This window comes from Zonotrichia albicollis, chromosome 30 (genome assembly GCF_047830755.1).
Source record: "Zonotrichia albicollis isolate bZonAlb1 chromosome 30, bZonAlb1.hap1, whole genome shotgun sequence".
Taxonomy (NCBI): domain Eukaryota; kingdom Metazoa; phylum Chordata; class Aves; order Passeriformes; family Passerellidae; genus Zonotrichia; species Zonotrichia albicollis.
The window spans coordinates 3,953,106-3,962,210 of record NC_133848.1 but is presented as its reverse complement, the minus strand read 5'-3'; positions in this window follow the sequence as shown (position 1 = coordinate 3,962,210).

The following is a 9,105-nucleotide window of genomic DNA, read 5'->3' as shown; positions in this document are numbered from 1 at the left end:
GAGAGTGAAAAAGCTGATTGTACTTAATAAAACTGAAAAAGCCTTGGTAAAATAAATATTAAAAAATATATCTATATGTAAAAAATTGTTATTCCCTCAAAAATCCTGTGCCTGTTGGTTTGGAGAATTATTTTCTATGTGGAAAACTTCAACAGAAGGGAAGAGTGGTGGGGAAAATTTGATATTTGCTTTGTGATTGAGCTGAATATTTCAATTTATTTCCATTTATTTCCATTTATTTTCCATCTCCTGCCTGCTCTGCTGCCCTGGCAGCAACCACAGAGTCCAAAAATTGATTTGGAAAATTTTTGGAAAATTTTTTGGAAAATTTTCCAATTTTTTGGAAAATTGGAAAATTCAGATTGAAGCAAAAAAACACCTGAAGGAAAATTCAGAATTTCTGACTCCTGTGTGAGCAGCCAGCAGCGATTTTCTCATTTTTTGGATTAAAATCTGCCTAAAATTCAAATAAAAAGCCAAAAACTGGAGGGAGAGGAGGAGGAATCACCCCAAAAAATGGAATTTTGTGCCTTAGCTGAGTCCTGCAGTGCCGTTCACTAAAATTCTAGAATTCATAGAATTCACAATTTTTTCCTTTAGAACAGCAGCCAGCACTTTTTGTGGTTTTTATTTTTATTTTAATTTTTTTTTACACAGTGTTATTCAAAGAGTTTTATTTTTTGGCATGTATGAGTTTGTACACAGAGCAATGGCTTTATTTGACACAATATAAATAATTTTTAATACAAATTTTTGTGTTGTCTCAGTTTGTGGGGGGGTTGCTCAAAGAGGAAAATTCATTGTAAAATTTGGGGGGAAAAAATGAGATTTAAGTGGTGCAAAACCTGAAAATTCACTGAGTTTGGTACTAAATTGTTGAAATTTGAATATTTTCCACCTGAATTTTATTTGTGGGGATTTTCCAAGGAAATAATTTGTCGGATTTTGCCTTTTTCTGACCCAAAGATAGGAGAACTGAGAGGAGTTTGAAAAACTTTTATTCCATTTTTAGTTTCATGTGAAAGGTGGGACAATACAAATATCAAATTAAATTTTATATTTAATTTAATTAAATATTTAAATAAATAAATTTAATTAAAATAATTAAATATTAAAATTGACACCATCACAATCAAAACCAATTAATTAAAATTCATTAGAAGTGTTTCTTAATCTATCACCTGTAATTACTCTATATTAAAAGTTAAAACCAATAATTAAAATTATCTCACAATCCATCTTCCCTAATTCTATTTTTCTGAAATTATCTATTCTTATTTACAAAATTATCCTTTGATTTCTAATTCCATTTTTCTCTCAATGTCTTATTCTATAAAATCTATAAATCAACATTTCTTATCTCCAATTTTACATACAAATAACATAGAAATACATAAAAATGCCAAATTTATAAACCTTCAGTCAGGCTTTAAAAATTCTCTTTTTCTGAAATAATTCTCCTCCAGAGTCCTCATGTGGGAAAAATGTTTGAGTTATTTAGAATATTTTATTAAAAAATAAATATACACACATTTTATATATATATAATATATATATATACATTTTTATATTTTTATATATATATATTTTTATATTTATATATACAGATTTTAATATTTATATATATATTTAAACATTACATATAAATTCTATATATACATTTCAATATTTTGTATATACACATGATATAAAGACACATAATTTTTTAATATTATACATTGTATATACATTTTAATATTTTAATATTATATATAATGTGCATCTTTTGTACATATATGCACATTATATATATGCACATTATTTAACATAAATATATATACATTATAGCTACATTTTTATATTTTTATATCTACACATACATAAATTATTTTCACAATGTGTATACATTATATATATACATTTATATATACACATTATTGGTTTTATATTATATATACTTATATATATACGTAGATATTTATAACATAAATATAACATAGATTTATGTTTTTTCTAAATTTCTAAATTTCTGTTTTATCTAAAACATTTATGTTTTATATATACATTATATCTACATTATTTAACATATATACATTATATGCATAAACACTTTAAAAATATCTCTATATACACATTATTATTGTAACATATATTTGTATTAGTATAATATAATATAATATAATATAATATAATATCATATCATATAATATCATATAATATCATATAATATCATATAATATCATATGTAATATATTTATATTTATATATTTGTATTTATAAAATAGTGTTTATTTACACATCTATATATAATCTATAGTACATAAATATATAAATTTTGTATATATATAAAAATATAAAATATACACACATATTATATTATATTATATCATATCATATTATATTATATTATATTATATTATATTATATTATATTATATTATATTATATTATATTATATTATATTATATTATATTATATTATATTATATTATATTATAGTATATATTAGATTATATATTATATATATTGTATTATATATATTATATATATTATATTATACATATATTATATTATATTACATTACATTACATTACATTACATTATATATATACAAATATGTTACAATAATAATGTGCATACACATTTTTATATTTAAAATATAAATTATGTGGAATCTTTCTGCTTGGTAAAAACATCTCCTTGTTTGGGGTGGGTTTATCCTTTGCTCTAAGCCATAAAACCTTTTCTAAATAGCATAAAATAATAAAAATATAATAAATAAATAAATAAATAAATAAATAAAATCCCTTTTGGCTCTTGGTTATCCAGCCAGATTGGCTCAGCAATTCTTTATTCTATATCATATTTTTATATATCTATATTTATATACGTATATATATAATATATATATTTCTATATATATGGTTATATATTTATTTATATATATATATTATAGATAGATAGAGATATATATAATATAATATAATATAATATAATATAATATAATATAATATAATATAATATAATATAATATAATATAAATTTTTTAAAATTATATATCTATATTTAATTTCTATTTCATTTTCAGGTTCCACATCAGAGCACACACATCTGTGAGATTTTCAGAGCCCACAAACCCATTTATTTCTCTTTTCACACCTTGTCCAACCCATTCTGTTCACGCTTTTTAATTTGCTTTTTTCCCTGTTTTTATGATGCAAATCCTTTGGTTTGAAGGAGGAATCCAGCAGAGAAGGGTGAACAGAAATTCCCTGGCAGTTCTGCCTCCAAAACTCCGATTATTCCCTGATAAAAACTCGATTTGGGGTTGGAAATGGCTGGAAGGGATGGAGCGTCCTGATGGGTGGTGAAACCCCAAAACTCTTAAAAAAATATCCCAAAACCCTAAAAAAGAAAATCCAAAACTCTAAAAATGAAAATATTAAAACTTTGGAGTGGTTTGGGTTAAAATAGAATTTAAAACTCATCCAGTGCCATGGCAGGGACCCTTTGCACCATCCCAGCCCTGCCCAGCCTGGCCCTGGGCACTGCCAGGGATGCAGGGGCAGCCACAGCTGCTCTGGGAAATCTGATTTAATGTATTTAATCCCAAATATTCAAAGATTGGGGAGCTCAGGAGTTTCAGCTCCTCACCCCCCAGTTTGGGTGCAAGGGGATTTTTAGTGGGGTCAATGGAACCATGGAATGGTTTGGGTTAAAATAAACCCAAAAACTCATCCAGTGCCAAGAGCAAGGACATTTTCCACCATGCCAGGGTGATCAAACTGCCCAACCTGGCATTGGGCACTGCCAGAAACAGCCACAGATTCCCTGGGAAATCTGATTTAATGAATTTAATCCCAAATGTCCAAAGATTTCTGAGTTCAGCAGTTGAGTTAGATCCTCATCCCCTCAAGTTTGGGTGCAAGGGGATTTTTGGTGGGAGCAATGTTCTCATGGAACCATGGAATGGTTTGGGTTGACATAGACCCAAAAACTCATCTCTGGGAAATCTTTTTTAATGAATTTAATCCCAAACATCCAAAGATTTCTCAGCTCAGGAGTTTCAGCTCCTCACCCCCCCAGTTTAGGTACAAAGAGATTTTTGGGCAATGTTATCACAGAACCATGAAATGGTTTGGGTTGAAAGAGATCCAAAAACTCAGGGACCCTTTCCACCATCCCAGGGTGCTCCAAAGTGTCCAACCTGGCCTTGGGCACTGCCAGAAACAGCCACAGATTCCCTGGAAAATCTGATTTAATGTGTTTAATCCAAGTATCCACAGTTAGCTCAGGAGTTCCAGCTCCATTTGCAGCTTCTCACCTGCCCAGTTTGGGTGCAACAGGATTTTTGGGCAATGGAATGGTTTGGGTTAAAATAGACCCAAAAACTCATCCAGGCCCAAGAGCAAGGACATTTTCCACCGTCCCAGGGTGCTCCAAACCCTGTCCAGCACTGCCAGGGATCCAGGGGCAGCCACAGCTGCTCTGGGAAATCTGATTTAATGAATTTAATCCCAAATGTCCAAAGATTTCTGAGCTCAGGACTTTGAGCTCCTCACTCCCCCATTTTAGGTGCAAGGGGATTTTTGGGCACTGGGCTCATAAAACCATGGAATGGTTTGGGTTGAAATAGACCCACAAACTCATCTCTGGGAAATCTGATTCAATGAATTTAATCCCAAATGTCCAAAGATTTCCGAGCTCAGCAGTTTCAGCTCCTCACCCCTCAGTTTGGGGGTTTTTGGGCGATGTTCCCAAAAATTGCCACAATTATTTGTGTCTGGGATGGTTTGGGTGAGAATCAACCCAAAATCTCCCCCAGCGCCCCCTCCCGGCATCGCAGCCCGGCCTGGGCACCGCCGGGATCCAGGGAGGGATTTCAAATCCAGAATCCAAAACCCAAAATCCAAAATCCATCCCCAACCCCTCCCTGTCGGTTTGGAGCTGCTCCCCCTCCGTCCTCTCTCCAGAATCAATAAATAAATAAAATATTTTATTTTTATCCATAATCTCTGTCGATAATAAAGAAATAAATCCAATAAATAATTTATTTTTATCCTTAATCTCTGTCCATAATAAAGAAATAAATCCAGTAAATAATTTATCAATAATCCCTGTCCATAATAAAGAAATAAATCCAATAAATAATTAATTTTTATAGATAATCTCTGTCGATAATAAAGAAATCAATAAATAATTTATTTTTATCAATAATCTCTGTCCATAATAAATAAATCCAATAAATAATTTATTTTTTACCAATAATCTCTGTCCATAATAAATAAATCAATAAATCATTTATTTTTATCCTTAATCTCTGTCCATAATAAAGAAATAAATCCATTTATTTTTATCAATAATCTCTGTCCATAATAAATAAAAAAATCCAATAAATAATTTATTTTTATCAATAATCTCTGTCAATAATAAAGAAATAAATCCAACAAATAATTTATTTTTATCAATAATCTCTATCGATAATAAATAAATCAATAAATGATTTATTTTTATCAATAATCTCTGTCCATAATAAATAAATCAATAAATAATTTATTTTTATCAGTAATCTCTGTCCATAATAAAGAAATAAATCCAATAAATAATTTAGTTTTATCCATAATCTCTGTCGATAATAAAGAAATCAATAAATAATTTATTTTTCTCAATAATCTCCGTCCACAATGGAGAAATAAATCCAATAAATCATTTATTTTTATCCTTAATCTCTGTCGATAATAAATAAATAAATCCAATAAATCATTTATTTTTATCCTTAATATCTGTCCATAATAAAGAAATAAATCCAATAAATAATTTATTTTTATCAATAATCTCTGTCCATAATAAAGAAATAAATCCAATAAATAATTTATTTTTATCCATAATCTCTGTCGATAATAAAGAAATAAATCCAATAAATCATTTATTTTTATCAATAATCTCTATCGATAATAAATAAATCAATAATTTATTTTTATCAATAATCCCTGTCCATAATAAATAAATAAATCCAATAAATAATTTGTTTTTATCAATAATCTCTGTCCATAATAAAGAAATAAATCCAATAAATCATTTATTTTTATCAATAATCTCTATCGATAATAAATAAATCAATAAATAATTTGGTTTTATCAATAATCTCTGTCGGTATTAAAGAAATAAATCCAATAAATAATTTATTTTTATCCTTAATCTCTGTGCACAATGGAGAAATAAATCCAACAAATAATTTGTTTTTATCCTTAATCTCTGTCCATAATAAAGAAATAAATCCAATAAATAATTTATTTTTATCAATAATCTCTATCAATAATAAATAAATCCAATAAATAATTTATTTTTATCCTTAATCTCTGTCCACAATAAAGAAATAAATCAAATAAATAATTTATTTTTATCAATAAATCTCTGTCCATAATAAATAAAAAAATCCAATAATTTATTTTTATCAATTATCTCTGTCCATAATAAATAATAAATAATTTATTTTTATCAATAAATCTCTGTCCATAAATAAATCCAATAAATCATTTGTTTTTATCATTAATCTCTATCGATAATAAATAAATAAATCCAATAAATCATTTATTTTTATCAATAATCCCTGTCCATAATAAATAAAAAAATCCAATAAATAATTTATTTTTATCAATAAATCTCTGTCCATCCTCTTGCTTGGCTCACCCTGAATCCTCCTCCCTTCCAGCCCTGCTTTAATTCAATATTTAATTCAATATTTCATTCAATATTTAACTCAATATTCGCTTTATTTTCCCCCGAGATTTATTCTTCCCCTGTGAATAAATTCCCTTTTCCAGCAGAAATTCCGATTTTCCGCAGCGAACCCGGAATTTCAATGTTTGTTACCCACGGTCACAAACGAGACAAAACCACCAAAAAATTAAATTTATTTCATTTTTATTTGCTTTAACAAATTCCACATACAAGGAAGCGTTACAGGATGGAGGTTAGCTTACAGGTTTTTTTGCCTTTTATTCTTTATTATTATTATTTTATTTTTATTATTATTATTTATTTTTATTTCCACACCAAGTCGTAACTGTCCATTTGACAACAGGAGACACAAAATAAAGAATAAAGAATAAAACCACACCTGGGGATTTTACAGTGAGTCTGCTGTCACTTTACTGCCTATTTTTATTTTTTAGGTTTTTATTCTATTCAAAAATAGAAAATCTGCATTTTTTTCCACTTCTCTCTTATTCCAGATGTTGGAGCTCCTCCTACCTGCCCTCAATCCATTGACCCTGAGCGACGAAAAAATTCAATTTATTTTCCTTTTCAACCAAAGGAATTTGAAGAGATTGATGTGAAAATCACAGCGAAGGGAAAAAGGGAATTTTTAGTCCTTGGAGTGATTTTGGAAAATGATTTCTGAGGGAAAAAATGGTGAAAAGTTACAGCAAAAAGTGCAAAAAAAATCGGTTTTTAAAGGGATTTTACAGCAATTTCCAAAGGGGGGAACTGTGGGAAAGGGTTTGGGAGATTTTGAGAAAATTCAGAAATTCTGGTCCTGGAAAAGGAGGAAAATCAAATTTTGGGAGTGGAGGCAGAGACAGGGAGAGAGCACAAAAATCAGAGAAAAATCAGCGGCAAAAATTAAAATAAATGAGGAAAATCAGCTTGCTAAAATAAAATAAATGAGAAAAATCAACTTTGCAAAAAGAAATCAAAATGAGAAAAATCAGCTTGCAAAAAACCAAAATAAAGGAAAAAATCAGCTTGGCAAAAATAAAATAAAAATGAGAAAAATCAGCTTTCAAAAAATAAAATAAAAGTGAGAAAAATCAACTTGTCAAAAATAAATAAAAATGAGAAAAATCAGCTGGCCAAAAATCAAAATAAATGAGAAAAATCAGCTTGGCAAAAATAAAAATAAAAATGAGAAAAATCAGCTTGCAAAAAATTAAAAAAAAATCAGCTTTGCAAAAATAAATAAAAATGAGAAAAATCAGCTTGTCAAAAATAAAAATAAATGAGAAAAATCAGCTTGCAAAAAATAAAATAAATGAGAAAAATCAGCTTGGCAAAATAAATAAAAATGAGAAAAATCAGCTTGGCAAAAATCAAAATAAATGAGGAAAATCAGCTTTGCAAAAATAAATAAAAATGAGAAAAATCAGCTTTGCAAAAATAAAATAAAATGAGAAAAATCAACTTGTCAAAAATAAAAATGAGAAAAATCAGCTTGGCAAAAATCAAAATAAATGAGAAAAATCAGCTTTGCAAAAATAAATAAAAATGAGAAAAATCAGCTTAGCAAAAAATAAAATAAATGAGGAAAATCAGCTTGGCAAAAATAAAAATAAATGAGAAAAATCAGCTTGGCAAAAATAAAATAAAAATGAGAAAAATCAGCTTGCTAAAAATAAAATAAATGAGAAAAGTCAGCTTGGCAAAAATAAAATAAAATGGGAAAAATCAGCTTGTAAAAAATAAAATAAAAGTGAGAAAAATCAGCTTGCAAAAAATCAAAATAAATGAGAAAAATCAGCTTTGAAAAAATAAAATGAAGTTTTAGGGAGGCGCCAGAGCGGTGCCAGATTTCTGCTGCTCCCTGGGGAGAACCTGGCTCAGAAATTCCCATTTCAGGGCAGAAAAGCTGAAAATGATCATTATTTTAATTTTTTAATTTTTTAATCTGTTATTTGCATTTCTATTCACATCCCAGAGCAGTCTGGCTGCAAAAATTTGAAAATATTTTGAATTTCCTTTCCTGAAAACCCTGGGGCTGTCAAGGATTCTCTTTGTAAAGCCAGGAATAATTTTAATGATAATCATTTGTAACATTTTAATGAGAATAATTTGTATAATTTTAATTATAATAATTTATAGAATTTTAATGATAATTATTTCTAATTTCCCAAAGTGCTTCCCATTAATGCTTGGCTGGGCTGGGAGCAGAATTCCCAAATCCAAAATTTATCAATTTCTGCTCCAAATCCCTGCAGGCTTCAAACAAACCAAAAATTCTTAAAAATTTCAGGTGAAAATTTCAGGTGGAAATTTCAGGTGAAAATTTCAGGGGAAAATTTCAGGTTCAAATTTCAGGTTTAAATTTCAGGTGAAAATTTCAGGTTCAAATTTCAGGTGAAAATTTC